The 20,112-nt window shown below is 37.5% G+C and overlaps 1 long non-coding RNA gene across 1 annotated transcript in view; it reads right to left on the reverse strand.

The window, feature by feature from the left end:
* Nucleotides 1-17,396, reverse strand: part of LOC120498710 — a 59,668-nt gene extending 42,272 nt beyond the window's left edge. Inside the window, exons 1-2 of the long non-coding RNA XR_005626714.1 lie at nt 17,342-17,396; nt 17,220-17,227 (exon numbers count right to left, since the gene is read on the reverse strand). This is a non-coding gene — a long non-coding RNA (uncharacterized LOC120498710). The remainder of the gene's footprint in view (nt 1-17,219; nt 17,228-17,341) is intronic.
* Nucleotides 17,397-20,112: the final 2,716 nt, after the last annotated feature.

Here is a 20,112-nt window from a genome sequence, read left to right on the forward strand (position 1 = left end):
TGAAACATTCAAAATCTCTTTTGCTATTGAACACAGGTAGCTGCTTAATAGAAGGGTCATACAGGCATTCACAAAACACTACTTGCAAAACAGTCAAAAGTCTGCCAATGGTAGGTGCATTAATTTTTTTTTTTGTATAATTTAATTGCCAGTAGACTTGCAAATCTTTTTAGTGATAAGAGTTGGTGGGCACTCAGCTGCTAGAAAGTTCTGCAAAACCAATTTGTCTTAGAGGTCTTTAAAGAAATCATTCATGCTATTGTTAATAGGTTGATGAAAAAACCTCCAAGCACACAACTCTAACAGATGTAAATATATCTCCTTTATGATTAGTGATACCATTGCCACAGCACACACCTCATTTCTCTGCCTCTACCAGAAAATCTGTGCTTGCAGAGCACTTTGCATGGTTTTCCCTCACACAGATCTGCATCTCAAACCTGCCTTTCAAGGAAAGTGAAGGTTATGCAAACCTGCACTCAAACCGAGATCCTCTGCCAGGATGAATTCCCTGGGAATTCATAGATGGGAAATCTTTAGCCCTGATCTGCCTGCGAGCAAACACAGCTCAGGAGCAGGTCTAACAGCCAGGACAGTGACCTAACACTGTGGGAGAGAAGGTGCCCAGGTGGGTCCATTTCAGATGGCAATAGCTGAACCAGAAAGGTGAGAAACACAAGGCTGAGACCCTGAGCTCTGCAGACACTGGGTGGGCAGGGGACCACAGGCACAGGAGTCACAGGACATGGGGCACACACTGGAAATGGAGCACAGGCTGAAAATGAGCCACAGAAACCTCACCATAATCAGTGAAAGTAAAGCAGATCTGCAGCTTGACAAGAGTTGTTTAGGAGTAAAAAAAGACTAAAAAAGAATCTTTACCATATGTAACAACTGAAACACACAGCAATGGACAGCAGAAGGTACAATTCAATCACCTCCTGTGCAGTTTGGGTCTGTTGCTGGTTGTGCCCAGCACATTTTAAGGGTTAGGTTTGACACCCATTCCATAGCTCCAGTGAGAGCAGAGTGCAGCAGGGGTCAGTGACTTGGGGCAGTTTGTTTGGTGCAGCTGCTCTGAAGACCTGGCCTTGCTCACAGTTCCTCCAGGACTGGCTAAGTGACATTGGTGCAGCTTTCACTAACACAGCACAGCTCCCCTGCTGTTCAGAAGTGTTCTTATTTACTACTATGAACACAAATTCTCTCTTGTTACAAAACACCAGCTTGTCACACAGCAAAATTATACATGTAGAACAAGTTAGCAGAATTTAAAATATTTATGTTTTATCATCATGATAATGAAAATCATTGCTTAATTATATAATTAAATCACAATCAGGAAGTGTTTAAAGAAAGTATCATGATACACCAACTGGTTCATTTCATTCCTTTAGTTCAGTCACTTAAAGACTGTAGTAAAATGAATAGATAGGTGTTGGTTTAAAATAGCAATTAACTAGTTTGCACCAAAAAAGTTTAAAAGTTAGCATTATGTTAGCTTTGATAGTTGAAACTACTTTTTAGTCTTAAAAACAACTTCATAAAATACATAGGGTCTAGAAAGGCATTTCAAAGCCTTTTTAGGCAGTTTCAAAGCCTTCTCGTTAAGACAAATATTTTCTGTGTGTTTTATCCTAAGTGAATATAAGGTTGTCTACAGGAATGCATATTTTTCCATCCTGAAGTACTCATTAAAAGGAAAAATGATAATTTATGCTTTTTTATTCATACATAATAAACACATACATTTATTCAACAACAGGAATCCAAGGACCTTATTTCACAACCAGAAGTGTGGCCTTATTTGCTGTGCGAGGGGCATCCCTCATACTAATGCCAGCTTATCATAAAGATGGTACCAGCAGTGGATACAACAGCATTTACATCCCACTAAACTCTGCAGGAAAACGCTGTTAACAGCAAGGAAACTGGTAGCATTTAGCAGGTCATCACCTTAACAAAAGCAACAAAGAGGACAAGTCAACACCGTTTCGGAGAGTGAGCAGCTGCATGATGAATGCATTAGAGCTAGAGAGAGTGCTTCAATAAAAGCCATGTGGTGGCATTTATTTATTTAAACAGGCATGAAATAAACTTGTTTGTTTTTCAGAAACTTTCTGAAGTTATTTTTAGTAAAGTTATTTACTAAAAATATTACTAAAAATACTACTATATTTAGAGTACACCTATGGGTACTCTTTTTCTCGGGGAAAAAAATAGGGATATTGAAACCAAGAGAAGAATAAAAAAAAATTTCAAACCTAATTTGCAGAGCCTGTAAAAAGGGACAATCTGCAATAGCATAGAGCTGTGTTTCACTATAATTAAACTGACAGATATTAAAATTAATGTTAAATTGGTCTGATCCTGTTTAAAAAGACTCTATCCCCTGTTTTAAAAGACATGCAGGATTTACTACATGAGGTCACATGATGCTACTTCTAGATCAAAAGTCTACAGCTAAAGGCATTGACATGGACCAGAAGAGAAAATGATACAATTTGACAATGATTATCATCTAACTCTATCTGATTCACAATTACAAAAGTGAAACAGCCACATATCCTGCAAAATCAAACCAGAATAAATGTCAAGTCTTATTTCCTGAAAATCTGTGTACTTCTTTATCTGTTTCAAGCAAGGGACTAAAATACCAACATAAATAATTTCCACATCTCTGAGAGCATTTTCTTCTCCAGGCCATGCATCTCTAGATATTGGAGGGTTCTTTGGAAGTACTGAAATTAAAATGGCAGACATTTACACTATAACTATTCATTGTCCCTCCACATCCATATGTAATCTGTCCTGAAGGGGTGATCAATTCCCAGTCCTGGAATTTATATGAATGAACCAACAAAGAAACAAATGCAAGAGCTACCTGGCAAGTGAAAACAGACTTTGTGTCCAATGGGATTGATCTACACGTTCAGTGAAAGTAATGATTTCCCAAGGCTTTTTAGGGAAAACTACCTGAAATGAAGGAAAATACAAAGTATTCCAGAGAGATCCTCCTTTTTCATATTAGAAGCAAAAACTTGTATTAAATAATTAAATTTCCAACCACAGACAGGGAGATGCTGTACATCCAGATCAACACAAACGACCCACAAAGTAAATCAGTTCTCAAAACTATGGCCAAAACCCCTTCAAATTTGGGGAAAATAACTTGATAATGAAAGTTGTGACAGAATGTGCTCCAGCTATCTCAAAAGCTATGCCTTTGGGATCTACTTGCAAAAGGTTCAGATTAAAAAAGTTGATAGGATAACCCACTTAAAGAACAAATAAAAAAAACATCAAACAAAGGAAAAGCCAACAAAACCCCTCACACAGAACACCAAACAAACAAAACCCAGCAGCTGGAGAGGTAGCAAATTTGATCTAAGGATTATGAGGTATTTGCCTGAGTAACACCTCTTTTAGTTACAATCCATAGAGGGGAGACACAGCTGGGCAACTGATTACCTTTCTCTCCCATCTCTGCCCCTAAATGTATAATAAAAGAAAAAACTAAAATAAATGGGAAGAAGCCAGCAGTGAAGAAACAACAAAGAGCATCCAGAAACTAGCAGATATTGGCATCAGAGGAGTAGCACCATTCATGAGAAATTTCTGGGTATCAGTTTCTCAATTGCTACCAGCAGCTTTGCTAATCACTTGAAAACCTGCAGTCTTTCTGAAGCAGATAAACAATACACAATAAAACACAGTCCTATTCCATACATCTAAGCAAAAAACACCCTAGGAGGAAAAATGTCCATTAGAGAATCTCAATGACACCGATTTGGCAAAAATTCAATTAAAGAGAAAAGCTGTTAGCAGAGGATGGCTTGTGCTCACCAATTAACATGATTTTTGACAGTGTTACAGGATGATAATCAGTCTAATGGCTTTTATGGATTTCAATCTTCCAGACTGGCTTAAAATAATAATTCTGCCTTTAAATACAAGGGCCTTTGAGAGTCTTGTAACACAGCCATGCAGAACAACACTCGAGTTCTCATTCAGAGTTGCAGTATGGGTAACATGGACAAATATTCCATAAGCAACACAGAAAACCCACATCATATCCATGTGCTAGCTTGAGTTGCAAGAGCTGCTCAGAGTAACTACATTAATTACAGGGTCTCCCCCATGAGTGTTATCAAAATACCTAAGTTTTTTTACTCATTTCAAACACTTGAGCTACTCAATATTTTAGTTTCAGAAACTACAATTCATTTAGCTGTCACTATTTCATTTGGCATTTCTCTCACTTGAGCAGTATCAGAATCCCTTTCCCTCAGTTTTTTCCTCAGCTGCCTGGCAGATGGAGGTACCTAACAAACAGTTTGGTGGTTTTCAGCCCACTCTTCCTAAACAGCTGCAAACTGGGCATAGGTATTAACCCATCAGATTTTACAGATGTCATCTGCTAATGGCTGATTTTATCAAGGGCCTACTCTACAGTAGTTTCAAAAATAAAATCCTTTTGACTTACTCAAACACTTACCAGCATTTCTCACAGCACCGGACACTGACTGCAGGAGTCTTTTCTACAGCATCACAGTTCCTGCAGTAAGCAGCAATTCACTGTTTGGGGTATGCAGAGCTCAGAAAGCAGAACTGGAACCACCCATTCACATTCTGTGCAAACTGTCCCCAGTCTGAGCTCTTTAGCACTTTCCACAGACCCTGCCACCTGTGAGAACTTCTGTGGTAAGAATACTTGGTATTTATTATATTTGTTGTATTTATGTAGAGAAAGAGAAGCACAGCTCAGTCAGATTTTATGCCTGGGGATATTGTAGCAGCTGCACAGGTATAATTGCTTGTCAATGACAGGGCACAAGCAGGAGTCCAACCAAGTGCAGATTCAAGCATATCCTTTACATTGTTCCTTCCTATTACAAGGTGTGTCTGACAGGTGTTGGGAGTGTGAAAAGACAGTGAACATCAAATAATGAAACACTCATAACGTGTCAGTAGGTGAACGTGCCTACCTAAATAGACAGCACAAGAGAAACATGAAAAAAAACACTCAACCTCTAAAAGAGCCAGGAAGCAAGATGGAAAACAAAGAACACCACAACAACCTCCATTAACTACAGCAATCACAGACCGTGCACAGTCCAAAGCTCTCAATTTACAGTGTATTTTTGGTGCCTTAATGGACAGGAGTAGCCAACTATGACAATGAGAAATTGCTCCTTCCACAGGCTGCACTGAGAGAACATCTTCTGAAGATCAATGTTTTCAGGTGCAATAAGGTCCCATTAGGTCATGACCAAGAACCTCAAATACTCTGCAGGTCTTCCCTAAAACAAGCCAGATACTAACAGGCACCAAAACACCCATCTGACAGCATGATCTGAATACAACACAAAGCTGCTTTACAATATAGTTCTCCTGGATTCCAGCACAGCACTGGTTTCAACATGACTGACTTTAATTTACATTTTGGGAGTTATGCATCAATTATTTTACATGGTGACTTAAGTAATGTAATTTTCCTGCAGTGGTAGCTACACTCAAGAAATGCAAACTATGATGTAACTTGTATTTTTTGTTTCACTACCTGGCAATCTTGGTGGAAACAGTCTTATTTGTTTTTCTTAGCCTATAAATAAATCAAAATTACTTCTGTCTTGATGAGCAATAATCCTGAAAATTGTTTGCAAGAAAAAGCAAAAAAAGGAGCAATTTTAACCACTCATTTCTAGTCTGACATTTCAGCCAGAAGCACCTGTTCCCTTCAGGGAAGAGAACAGTCAGTAAAACAGGACAACCACCAATGTTATCCATGCTTTTATCCCTCTGTGACCAGCTGACTGGAAACACTAAGGTCATTTAAAGATTCCAATCGTGCTTTAGGAGAGAGAAAAATTAACTTCCTCAGTATGTGCATTTTCTGTAAGTGCAATATAATTTGAGCTGAAAATAACTAATGTGATTCCAAGACCACTTTTAGCAAAACAAAATCTTAAAAGCAGCAAGACAATAAATGAGTATTAGTTATAGTTTTGGCTGTACATTCAGAACTTAAGAAACAAAAAACCCTGAACTCTAATTCACATCAATTCCACATAACTCCAATATATGTCTTTTACCAGGCTTCTTTATTCATTTAAAGTACAAACTTCACACCTGATAGAAAAACAAACAAACCAACCATACAACAACAGTTCTGCTCAATTTACAGCTTGTTTCACATTGTGGGGAGAGACTACAATGTTCAAAAAACCCCAGCTTATTTACTGGGTATTAAAATGACACATTTTGAAAAATGTATAAGCACTAACTTCTTTTGATGTTTTTAAACACTGTCCTTGCCTTATATATTTCACATTTAAGAAGAGACAGCCTCAGTCACAGAAGTGCTACATTTTATTCACAGATTTGGTGTTTGTTGAACTGGGATAATGTATTACCAAGCTCTCTGAATCAAGTCCCAGTCTCCATTTTGCTGCATTTTTCAGAGGTCACAGAAAAGCCAAAAACACTTTATCAAGGAGTGGTGAAATCAAGCAGAAAAGTAAAAACTAAACTCAGACTGTTCACTTGTAATAATTTTTTAATTGTAATAAATCAGTTTAGGTTCTTTGTTTAATTACTTTTGACTGGCCTTGTGGCTGAAAGAATGGAAATTATTGCTAGGAGAAAAGACAGTGGCAGGAAAATAATGAGAAAGCTTCTGTAAACTGACATTTTTGGATCGGACCAAATTAGCAGAGACCTGTCCATTTTTCTGTTTTTTCCACTCTGCCTAAAATGAGTTGTGGAAAAAGACCACACCTCAGTGCACCTGAACTATTGATCTGCCAGGAAACAGATTCCAAGTTTCCCTTTCTTAGTGACACAGGAAATGCTCTTCTGAAAAAAGAGATCATCAGAAGGGAAACTACATGCAAAGCTGGATATGCTATAACACAATCATTAAATTTGTGTCAAAGATTGATGGGAGAAGTGAACAGGCAGCTCACTTGAGCTTCATAAAAGTGTAGCATCGACAAATGGGGATTAAAAACAAAACCAAACCACAACAGAACAAGGACAGCAAAAAATGACAAGCAGCAGACCCAGATGACTTAAAGAGGCCTTTGATAAACTAGGAATATTAGGGCCCTTCACCCTTTTCTGTCTCCCCAGCACTGCATAAGTCATCTTTGGGCAAATTATTTTAACATTCGGGTTTCACCTGATAGATCTTTTTCGCTTGTACAATCCATTTTGGAGGCATAACTTGTTTTCTTTGCTAAGATTTCATTTCCTCCCATCTCAGAACTTGATGAAATCTATTTCTTAGTTACTCATCTCCCAGTGAAAGCTGACAACAAGCATCAGACAAAATGTAGCTGTCCCATATGAGGTAATTCATTTCTGTCAAAGATTAGACATTTTTTTCCCTTAACATGAGATGACTGATACTGTTCTGCAAGATCCAAAGGGACAATTTAACCACTTAAGTGCCAAGAGATCCTAAGGATTGGCTTTTCTCCTCAAAGCATACAGTCCAATGATGAAAGCAGATGGAAGTCTCTAGAAGGTCTGGTAATTTCCTTTCTTTTGATTTGAGACTTTGCCTCATTAAATGTAGGCCAATCAAGTATTTTTCACTTGCTAAGTTCTACACAATAGCAATATTTTGAAATGACATATTTGAACACTTCTAACCAGTTAAAATGTATTTTCTCCTCTATACAGCACAGGGAGAAAACCTGGGGTATGTTAAACTTACTTATTACTATTCATGACCCTAATGGTAATGAATTCTTTTTAATTGAAATGCAGCTCTCACCTGATTTCCCATCAACTTTAAATCATAATCATCCATCAAAACTCAGGGAAACCCATGCCACTTGAGCTCATCATCCAATTCCCTAATAGTGAAAGAAGGGAGAGGAAAATGTGAGGTACAAACCCTGCTGCAGCACAGGCAGGTCAGTCCTGCTCAGCTTGGTACTCCTCCCTCCCATGGGACTGGGAACACAGAGAACCCCGGGCTCTGGAGGCCAGGGGGGCTTGGAGTGGGCTGACTCAGCTGCTGCACTTTAGTGATGCTCCAAATAATAGCAAACAGCAGATGAAGGAACAGAAACAACCCATCCCTGGTCCTTCAGGTTTTAGCTTTTATATTTTTCAGATTCTGTACTGCTTTAGTGTGCAGTTCTGAGCTTCATATTAGGGATGGTGAGCTCTCTTCACAGAGTAGGGAGACAAATAGGGGACCAAGGACAAATGATCCAAATCTCAGACCCAAGAGCATAAACATCATGGACTGAAGAGAGAAAAACAAGAAGGATGAGACTTAATCTAAAGCTATATTTGGACAATTAACTACAATATGAAAATGGACCAGAACTTATAGAAGTGTCAGAAGCCCTGATCATTCTTTTTTGAGACCATTTTGGGTCCATTTGGGGTGTAGCCCTGGCTGGGCTCTTGTGCTGTCCAAGGTGGATCTATTGAGGCCTTCCAATAAATCCCTACTTTATTCTTTAACTCCATCTAGTCTCTGTTCTAGGTCAGCCTTCTCAAGGCATCAGCCCAACCCAACCATCTCTGTGAAATGGCTAAAGGCCCTCAGGACCCTTCAGCAAAGGTCTGACAATGAAATTTGCTCGATCAGGCCACAGTCACAAGCACAGCATATTATTTAATTTCTGACACTTAATTGAAGCTTTTCCAGAGAGATACATGAAATAAATAGAAAGCAAAACGTTTTGGTGCTGGCATCTGATGTTTTCCTCAAGAAATAACTCTTGATGCCAAAAATACTTGGGAATCAGCGTTTGAAAGGTTAATTAGATTCTCCATAAGCATTTCAATTACAGGAATGAGAAATTAGCCCATTTAATACATATTTAATATGTATCCCAATGCATCCTATTTTTCCAGATTTTCTCTGTCACAAGATTTTTCTTTTGCAGACAGCAATTATTAATCACAACATCCTCTGACAAACAGTGTTTACACCTTAGATCACCTCTGGAGGCCAAAGGCTACTCCAACCAAGATCTTTACTTACAGTTGCTTATTTCTTCCATCAGCAACAGGAACCCTGCTCTGTTCACAGCACCACAGCAGTGAGCTGAGTGCTGTTTCCCACAACAAACCCTAAATCTGAATTCTGCACAATGAAGCTGTACTTGAAGACCCAAGATACCCTCTGAGTAGCCATGAATTATACACAGAGCTGCCCAACCTTGTTAACTGCACAGAAGTAGTCATGCAGAAATTCTGGGATATAGTGCACCCTCTAGATTTCATTCTAGTTTCAAATTACATGGAGCCAGATGTAGTTAAATAAGCATTTGTGAGATGAGAACAGTTTCATGTTTTGGAAGAACAATTTTCTTTCTGAAAGTGCGGTTTTATCAAGTTCAGAATATTTTGCAAGAATATCCTAATTGTTCCTTACTCTTGTTTAGAGAGTGTAACTAACAATGGTTCAGCGAGTTATAAATATTTAGTTTGAATTTCACTAATTCAATTTCGGTTCAAGTTCTATAAACAAAAAATATTAAGAGCACTTAGACTGTTTAACAAGTTACACTTCAAGTCAAATAAACAAGCCTGAAACATTAAAAATTGGTGACAGATGAATAAAAGGGAATGGAAGTAATTTTGAGAATAAATGCTGATACCATGTAACTGAACAGTCTGTGCTAGGGTTTGAGAGTTTTTTTTCCATATCCATAAAATTTATAATTTCGCCCCTGAACTCAATAAGGGCAGAAATCCACCTAATATATACCATTCCATGAGGAATGAAATGGGAGAAAAACTGATTTGTACCATGCTTTGTACAATATCTGCCTTCTCACTTCATGTCTTCTGGGGTCGTTTTTTTATGTATATGTAATTCTGAAAACATTGGATTAACACACAGGATGAATTTCCCTTAGACTGTTTTAAATGAAATCCAAGCAATTTACCAGTACTGAGCAGTGGCACTGTCTCTGTGTTCCACAGATCTCTAGCAGTGAGCCCAAATTAGTCTCATTCACAGAAGCAGTCAGAGTCCCTGAGTTTTCAGCGAAAGTAGGATTAGATCACTGCTAACAGGACCCTAGGAAACGTTTAAAAAAATTAAAAATTGCTATATTTGCAGCATTTTTATTTTTCAAAAGATCAGAAGCCGAGATAATTTTTAATTAAGAAAATAAAAATTGCTGATTTTTTTTTTTTGCCTCCACAAAGCTAGGAATTAATTCCACTTAAATGCTGTCTTAATGAATGGACAAACAACAGGTTCAATAAGAACTTCAGCAGGCACACACAATGTGCTCAAATAACAACCTCAAAGATCTGCTGTGACACCCAAGGTTTTACTAGTTGATAATTTATAAATTATCAAAGTACTTCTCAGAAATTGAAGTCTTTGAAATTGAAATAAAATTTTTATCTTAAATTCTACCTTTACAAGGTTTGGAAAATTTTGTTTTCTTTCTTGAAATAGGTTATATGTCATAATTGTAAATCCAAAACTACTCCGTTCTCTTTGTTCCCCCATCTCGTACTGTTAATCCTAATCAAAGCCACCAGTCTCATCTCTCTGAGCATTCAAAGGAAATATTTCTTAGTTTTCAGGATTTGTAACTTCAATTATTTTTGCAATTATTTGCTAAATTTAATTCCTGATCTTGTTCTATAATCCCAGTTACAATTTCTGATCAATTATTTGATGCAACTTCAAAATAACAAATCTTAAATTGCACCTCATGCAAGATTCTGATTTATGAGTGCTCTAAGGGTCAGCTGTTGGTAGGACTATCTCAGAAAAAAAACAGCAAATCTTCCCTTAGGATTCAAATCACTTGACAATTTTTGCACAACGATTTAATTAGAAAAATTAGCAAGGGAATACTTTGGACTACCGCAGTATTTTGCAAGTTTTCAGTTTCCTACCAGCAATACTTCCTGCTCCAGTCCTGAATGACAGCTCTGATTAAGTTATTGAGAGAAACAGTGGATCATCTCTTATGGGACCAAGATAAAGCTGCAGTCACCTCATAATTTGCAGATTGCAAAAGGCACGGAAAGTGCATAAAGGTCATTAAAATTAATCAAATATTAGCAATTTAATAAGACTGGATTCGATGGAGGAGAATGTGCATCCATTCTGGCTGAAGTTGCAGTTAAGCTGACTTTTAGTTTTATGTTCTTTTCTGGTCACTTTGCAATCTAAGCATATCAAATATTTTGATATAATTTTTGCTCCTGTAACAGATTTGAGAAATCACTTAACCGCTCAGAGGGGTGGTGGCTCACATCCAAACAGGTTTGAGAATAAGAAAAACTTGTTGCACAATGAGATGCCTTTGTTTCTTGAATTACTCTCCTTGTCCTAAAGGAGACTTTTGAGGTGAATTCTGAGTGAGCAGCAGAGCTGATAGAAACAAGAATCAGGAGTCAATGATAGAGGTGCAAGAGGCACAGGGCTTTCCTGACCAAATCTGTGTTAGAAGCTCTCATTCACAAAGAGCTTCACTGCAATTGCCACCTGCAAAAAAGCAATTTGGAAAAGACATTGCAAAGATAAGGTTAATGGAATTTTGCTAAAAGCAACTCCTAAGGGAGTCTCTGTTAAAAGAACCACTTTCCACTTTGGATCTTGGTTTATTTCAGTTATCAGTCTTACAAATTAAGGCAGGTTTCTGACAATATAAAGTGTATAAATAATATGCAGTCCTCCTTGAACTCTCACAAATTAGGCAGCAGTGAGATTCAGGTGAAAGACCTCAAAATAACACCATCCAAACTGCAGAATTTTTCTTCTCAAAGGAAACTCAAAAGTGAATAGGAACAGACTGGTTACAATAAAGTCAGAACAGAAGCTCTGTTGGCTTTCCCACACTATTCAACTTGAGAACTCTGTCTGATAAGGAAGGTACCAGCAGAAGAGCCATTGAGACCATAGAGCTAAAAATAACTGCACAAAAGTAAGAATTAATATGGAAACTAACGCAACCACAGTGAAATTACTAGAAATTAATATATTTGAAGGCAAACTAAGAAACAACAAATTACCTAACTCAGATGCTCATAGATAAGAAATTTTCTGAATTTTGTTCCTTTTGTTCTTGTATTTTAGCACAGGGCTTACAGAATACTTTTGCTGAGGGGAAAACTGAAAATACGTTAAACAAATAATTTGCTTAGGAAAAACCCCTCCATGGACAAGTGTGATGAAATTATTTTATTCTCTTGAACAGAATGGTCAAGGGAGATGGCATTTTCTAATTTTAAGACCTAAAATTGAAAACATGATGTAGTAGATGTGATTTAAGTTAGGGACAGCTGTGTTGAAGTTGTACAGTAGAAAATGTAATGGTATTACAGAAAGGATAGATTTAGACTTGTGGAATGAGGGTAAAAGCTTTTTGTACTGAGCAGTACTTTTTGTTTCTGATCCAAATAAGAGAATGCAAGTCGCTGATTCTGAAGTGCTCTCATAATCACACAGTACTGTATTTCAGCCCTCACATCAGAATGTCTGCAGACCTCAGTGACAATCCTTGTTTTTAGCTTTGTGTTAAATGCATTCATTTGCACAAAAGCAAGGCACTCATAATTCACCTGCAAGTCAGATACAAACCACAGAGCTCCTTTATAATCATACCACAGCCTGGCTGCTGTACATCCTAATCCCAACAGTTGTTGAAGAAACAGTTTTGCCTTCAAGATATTCATTCAAACCATTGTCATGTATTACAGGGACGCTCCTGTATTGTTGAGGAAGTATTAGAGAAGCCCTGCTGTGCCATTTGATCCTTGGCCTGAGCGGGGTCAGTGCCTGGCTGGCACCAGTATATGGAAAAGTCTGGGAATGTGTTAAGTCTGACAGTCACTGGGGTTTTTCCCCCCTCTTGGGAGCAAAGTAAATGTGGTTTATGAAAAGGAAATAATCCTAAAAGTTTTGCTCATGATAGATGTCTAAACTCCTATTTTATACAGTTGTTTCTACTATTGGATCTGCTTTGAAGGGTACAATGAAGAAACATATGGGCAAGCCCAGCTCTAAATAGCTTTTCCTTCCCTCTATACTTCATGTGTCTGCAGCCACACACAGACTGAGTGTTATAGAATAGATTAGATCCTGAAAAACAATGCTCCTCTTTCTATATATTGAGAAGGACCCTGATCTATTAATTTAGCAGTATAAGATATAATCGATGACCCAAAAGCTTTCTGTCATTCCTGTGAGTTACAGCTTGCCATTCCTTTAAATAATTGAGCAGGAAGACAAAAAATATTATTTCATCCATAATTCTATCTCTATTGATATGTGAACTATATAAAGATATCCCAATTCAGGCTCACTTGGAATTTAAAGTTGTATGTGCTGTTTGGCAACAAAGGAAACAGAATTTTTTCCTGGGCTGCCTGTGGTGGTTTTTTAGAACTTGAAGGAAAGCTCCATATGAACAGAACTGTAATGTTAGCCAACCTGCCAATCAAGACACTAATCCTCCACACATCTCTACCATCAGGAGACAGATACCTGGAAGCTGGTATGCAGGAGATAAAGGGGAAAGTTGGACAGGAACCAGAAAATGTTCAAAATAAAAATTAGATACATATGTCCAGATATATTTTCCTTTAAAGAAACCCTAATATGAATTTTATTAAAGAATTTTAACCTCCACAGATATACACAGGGCTGTATGCATGTACTCATGGTTGTTGGTTGCTTCCAAACACTCCCTGGAACACTATACCATCTTTACAGCATTTCCAGACAAAGAGGTCTTGAAAGTGGAAATAACTTCACTGGTTTAATTTTTAGTCACATCAATGACTGTGGAAGGTATATTTAACTATTTAAAGAAATAGACAATATTTTTATATTCAAGTCTTCACATCTGGCTACAATAAAAATGTGGCGAATTGGAGAAGCAACAAAACTGTATTATAATATCCACAGCTCACTATCATTGAATATTAAACATTGTGTTTTTATCCACTGCAAAAGAAAGAAATGTAAGGATCTCTACAACTCTGCTGTCCATTTCTACTATTTTCTAACACATTAGGTTCAAGCAGATAAATTACAATAATTTAAACAAATATTTTCTTTTCAGATCTTCTCTTCAGAGATTGTAAAAAATTCTTCAGGTAATTGTAAATGTCATTTCTACCCACAACTCTTGATCTGCAGCATGCACCCAGGCCATTCATAACAGTAATTTGAAACTCCAAGTTTAGCTGTTTTGACCACAAACATAAGCTACAAGAACTGTTCATGCTCAGTGATACACTGATTATCTTTTTTGACATTAGGCTTGTCTTAAAACTCTGTGTGAAGTTATGAATGAGAATTTTGGGTTTTGTGAATATTCTTGCAATACTTAAAATTGGCTGGCTCCCTAAGTGTTCCTGCCAGTAAAGTAATTTGCTGGAATACTGTTGGAAAGCAAATACAGAAGGGGTGTGAATACAGTCAAAGAGAATTCATTTGCAAATCAAATGGATGGTGGAAGAGGAGTTGCATTCAATGAATTCAACAAAGACACTGTCACAATAAATACAAGAACATTTGGCAAGGATAACCTTTGCAAGACTTGCTATCTGTGTTCTGCAAAGGTATCCATATGTGTGAAGTTCCCATCTCCATGCAGGATTCTGTCTATTCCAACAGATGCAGAACTGGCCTATGGAACAGCTTGCAGAGCCAGATCACTAGACTAGCATTAACATTTAAAGCTGGAACTGAAACAGCTTTTCTGAAGTCATTGTATAAATAACTAGCCCTTCTATATAGGAGGAGGAGAAGCTACATAATGCTTTATTCTTATTTTATAATTTATTTTTAAAAAATCCAAGTACTGCCATTATTATCACTACAGTGTGGGAAAGAAATTTAAAAAAAAATTAATTGTGCATTAGTAAGAACTAAGTACAGGAAATTTATATTTCAACTCTCCTATTCAGGAGAGCACAGAAAGATAGTCAGAAGCATTAAAAAAATAAACAACAAAAAACCCACAATAAACCCAGGAAACTATTATTTTCTCCTAAGATTCATGAAGAAACAGAAAACCAGCTCTGTTTACCTCACATTTCACACCAGTAGGTAAGTCCACTCCCCCAGTTATGGTCACTTGCCTCAGGACAAATTCCTTCTGCACAGAGATCACATCACGGCTCCCTGTCAGTAGCTGCTTGTAGCTGACTTGTCCTAAGCATTTACTGGTGTTGTGCAAAAAAAAAATTGACTTCATATTTCTGCAAAGGGCTGCCAAAATATTTATTCTGGCAGTAAAATACAGCAACTGGGCAAGGAGCTTCCTCCTGATCCTGTACTGCAATGGTATCAAAACCCTGACAGGAGATCTCAGGATTCACCAAAACAATAAAAGCCCATTTCTGTTCTCTGGTCTTCTGCAAGTGAAACCAGCAATGAAAGAATACAGCCACACTTCTCAAGTCTTATCCATACCCTTCCTGGCTATACTGTAACTGGCTAAACACGACAACTTGAGTTGAGGCTTGACTTGCGAATCAACAATTTGACACTGCATTTTTTTAATAAATATAATTACATTCACTTTCCATAAAAAAGTTTAAAAATAGAAGACTTCAAATTTGAAATCAAGCAAAACCATCCTTTGAAATATTTGTCCTGGCTAACCTAAGATTTTGATTTCATTAGATTTCAAAATAAAAAATTTTTAAACCATAAGTTCTCTGTAGGTCTGTTAATTTCTGATAGACCATAGTTAGTATTTGTAGAGACTTAGGAAAAACAAGTTAATTGCAAAGCTTGCCTGATACCTTAAAAAAAAAAAAAAAAAAGAAAGTCCAGGTTAGGCAATAATACTTGTGTGGGGTCCAGCTTCCAGCTGAGCTCCAGAAGATAGTATAGTCCTTACTCCCTTTTTCAGTGAGACTGCCCAAAGGAGGATTATGGCACACTTGGTCAGTTCTGAGTTTGAACCAGGTTCCAGAGATGAAAGCACATGAACTAATCTGTTGAGCTATGAAGTTCACTGCTGTGCTGGTTTATAAAAATCCTATTAGCAGTGTGACTGAGGGGTCAAAAGATAAGATAGCAGACAGCTGGAAATGATGGATCAGACAAATATTTTAGACAAGAAAGGTATTTCTTAGCCATGTTGTACTTAACCATGTACTATACAACCAGGAAGTACTGATGACTAAGGGGGAACAGATTCTTCTATTGCTTCAGAATTTTTAAGTTTTAAAGTGCTTTTGTGCTATCTGCTAGGCATCTTCTGTCACAATGACTTAACATTCATTTTGGCCTCAGCAAGACATTAGGTAAGAAATGCATATAGCATACATAATTAGCAAATTTGACCAAAATAAGCAATTTTTTTTATTTATAAAGGAAAAAATAAGGAATGGAGTAGTCTGAAAACCTATCAGAGGTACCAATAGTCTTGGTATGCTTAAATGTAGAGAGGTTAAGAGCATATATTAAGAGCATATAAAGACAGAACCAGAGAGAGCCACCTGAATTATTGAAATCAGTCCCCTTAGACAACAATGAAGACAAACAGTAAATACTCAGTCCAAAATGTTGCACAGACTGGCCCTCTGTAGCATTAATGCTTTGCAGCTCCACACCTTTCCTCATGCCTTATAACAATGTTCAAGTCAAGTTAAAAAACTACAGTTAAGATTATTTTACAGCATGGTAGGGGAAAAAAAAAAGGCAAGAACATCCCTGAAGTATTACAAAATGGGGCAAAATCCCAGATAATCATAGAAAATGTAGTAACCATCCAGATAGGAAGAAAACATTGCTCCCATTCCAATCTCTATGTGTTTTTATCAGTCTGACCTGACAAAACTTTCCTTCCTGATTTCAAGTATCTAAATCATTCCAACTTGAGATTTGAGTTTTACACACACCAACCAAAAACCAGATAGTGCACCTGGAGGTAAGAGGAGCACTGACATTCTGCCACCATAGCACTGCTGGAGATAAGGTTTAAATACAAGGACTGGGAAGCTGATAGAAAGTTGCCAGAAAGGGAAACACGTACATTGGATATTGAGGACAGACAGAAGGAGGGCCTAAAAGGTGGATCTTGGCTGACCTACACAGAAGAGTAAAAAATGTGCATGCTCATGAAATATACACATTTTTCAGATTCAGAAGTATTGCCAGTAATAACGTGCTCCCAAACACCCGGGGTTTCAGCACAAGGCCTTTGACATTGTTGCTATAAACACAACATCAGTGGGTGCTGTCACCTTACCACAAAAGCTCCATCTTTCCTCAGTGATTCCTCACACACAGCTCCTCACAGCACAACCAACAAATCCAGCTCTCTTCTCAACCAGCTAACCCACTCTTTTATAGCCCTCATCTTTATTGGACAGCCATCTCTCCTCAGTGATTCCTCACATGCAGCTCCTCACAGCACAGCCAAAACTCCAGCTCTCTTCTCAACCAGCTAATCCACTCTTTTATAGCCCTCATCTTTATTGGACACAGCTGCGGCCTATTAAGGGCAGGCCTGTTCTTAATCTTTGGTAATTAGTACAGCTGTAATTTTCAGGGGTGAGATTGCCTTTTTCACTGTCTGTATTCTCTTACATTCTATCCCCCACAAGTGGGGAGTGGGACACCCCTCTCCTCATTCCTTGTGTTTTGCACCAGAGAATAATACAATTGTTTCCCCCTCAAGGCTATGGGCACCTCAGCTGACTCATGTTCTGTGTTATATGCAGGGATGGAACCCCTGCTTCAAAGGGTGATAGTCTTAGAGAGGGGGAACAAGGCAATTTGCACCAATTTGCCCAGAAACCAAACTTACTGCACTGTGCAAAAGGCAAAAATACTAAAAAGAAGTGTAAGCTTTTTGGTTTTTTTTTGGGGGGGTTTGTTTTTGTGTTTTTGGGTTTTTTTTGTGTGTGTGTGTTTGTTTTTTTTTTTAATTGAAATTCAAGTGAAGAAAGTTTAATGGTGTATAATTTCATATTTTTTTTATTAATTCTAAGAAAATTAGCTAGAGTTTGGGATTTATGAATTGAAATTTAATGGAGGTTAAAAACTTAGATATAGATCGGTCCATTGCAAGATTAATAAAACCTGCCCATGAGTGACACACTTGCAAGAAAGACTATTATGACTTCAGGATAAACCAAGTAGTCCTGCAGAGCTCTTTTGTTAAAGATTTTTTAAGTAATGAAAATCACATATTTTATTATTCCTATTTAAAGCAGTAAAAAACCCCAAACCAAAACCACCCCTCAAACAACCCCAAAACCCTGCAGTACTTTGACCAACTCTAGTGGCTGTTACCACAGAAATTCCTAGTAGTAGTGAAAACACATAACCAACTTAGAATCATTACATGCCTTAGGTTAAAAGCAGATTTAAAGATCATCTTGCTCCACCCCTGCCATGGGCAGGGACACCTTCCACTACCCAGGTTGCTCCAAGTCCCCTTCAACCTGGTCCTGAACACTTCCAGGGATGGGGCAGCCACAACTTCTCAACACAAACTGTTTCAGTGTCTCACCACCCTCATTATAAAAGTTTTTTTTCTCCTATCTAATTTAAATGTAATGTATACTTTTGAATATTAGATAATTAGAGACTGTTCCATAAAGTAATGTATTTTTTTTTTCTTATGTGACCTGCTAAGAGTTTTTCTACAAGATATAGCAATAAAAATTAGGTTTTTTACTGTCAGATTTTATATGCTTCCACTTATTTCCTTTAACTACTAATAGTATTGCAGCAAACATGACTTCTTTCAGTGCCCATAGAGATTGAAAAACTCAGATTAACTCTGCATAATCCAAGAACAATTTAATTATTTTTATTTGCAGGAGGTGACAAACCATGTTATTGATGCTGGAATCACTGAAGGATTGCACTCAGGAAATTAGGCTTTTTCCCACCCCAGACAAAAGCACTGTTTTCTCAAACCATTAATTTAACTTCCCTCCTTAAAGTGCTTTTAAAGAATTGTAGTGTTACAGTGCACATAGAGTCACTTACCTGGAAAATGATTTCTATCTTTTAATAATTTCTCTCTTTTAATGCATATTTTGCCATCAAAGGTGGAGTAACACTTAGTCCTTGCTATAAAAGACTCAATATCATTTTGTGTGAGAAGCGCTGTGTGTTATATCAACCGCTCCAGAAAGAAAAGAATTTCCCACTCTTAGTGCACACCTATTTCCTTACACTGTGCCACCTATCCTTAGATATGCCTGTAGAAACATCTTATGTGTATCACTAACTATTTTTCAGTGCAAAGCTGTTCTTGCAATTTTTGTTTCATTCTCAGAAGCTGTCCTAGGTTCCATCTCCCCTTTCAACTCTTATGGGGCTTAAAAGAAATGATACAAGCCTGAGTGCTTAGTTAAGAAAGGTAATACCTGTCCTGTGTTTCCCTTCAAGCTGACAATGCACACGGGACAATTTGATGCTGTTTCCAAACAAAACCAGACAAATTATTATAAAAAAATACTGTACCTCAGCCATAATTTCTTCATGGGCTGTGACTACTTTAATTTGGACAAAGGCATTTCTCAATAATAGGATCATAACACTGCCTCTGGTAGAAAATCCTCTGCAGAACACTGGATACTGATGCTGTTTGGAAGGGGCACAATAAAGTCATCTGTCACCTGAAATACTCATTTGGGAACCCTTCTACGCTGTAAAATCCTGAAACATAGTGATATGAAACTGGAATGCTTTTTCCTCTTTAAATTACAAGTTTCAGTGAATGTAAAGGTCTAAATATCATGGCAAGCTCATGTGATGGAAAGTACAGCCAGTAGGTTTTGTGTAATGTTCTTGTTGTGATTCTATACTGATGATTTCAACTTATACTGCACTTAAAACAGGAGTGGTAGAAACTTTTCTGTTACCTCACAGTGAGATGCTGTAAATCAGTATCAGCTCTACTCCTTACAAAGCATCCTTGTGCTCTAGAAATTGGAAACTGGAATGCATGTCAGCACAGAGAGAAAGACTATTAAAAAAGAGCTCCTTTCCCCAAAACAGTCACCAGTTAGGAGCTGCAAGCCTGAGACAGACATCTTCAAAACCACAACAAAAACAACTTACTGGTCAGGGAAATAATCAAATATTAAGAATCTGAAAGTACAGGAAAAAAAATAGAAACA

Source organism: Passer montanus, unplaced genomic scaffold, assembly GCF_014805655.1.
Source record: "Passer montanus isolate IOZ18808 unplaced genomic scaffold, ASM1480565v1 scaffold15, whole genome shotgun sequence".
Classification (NCBI taxonomy): domain Eukaryota; kingdom Metazoa; phylum Chordata; class Aves; order Passeriformes; family Passeridae; genus Passer; species Passer montanus.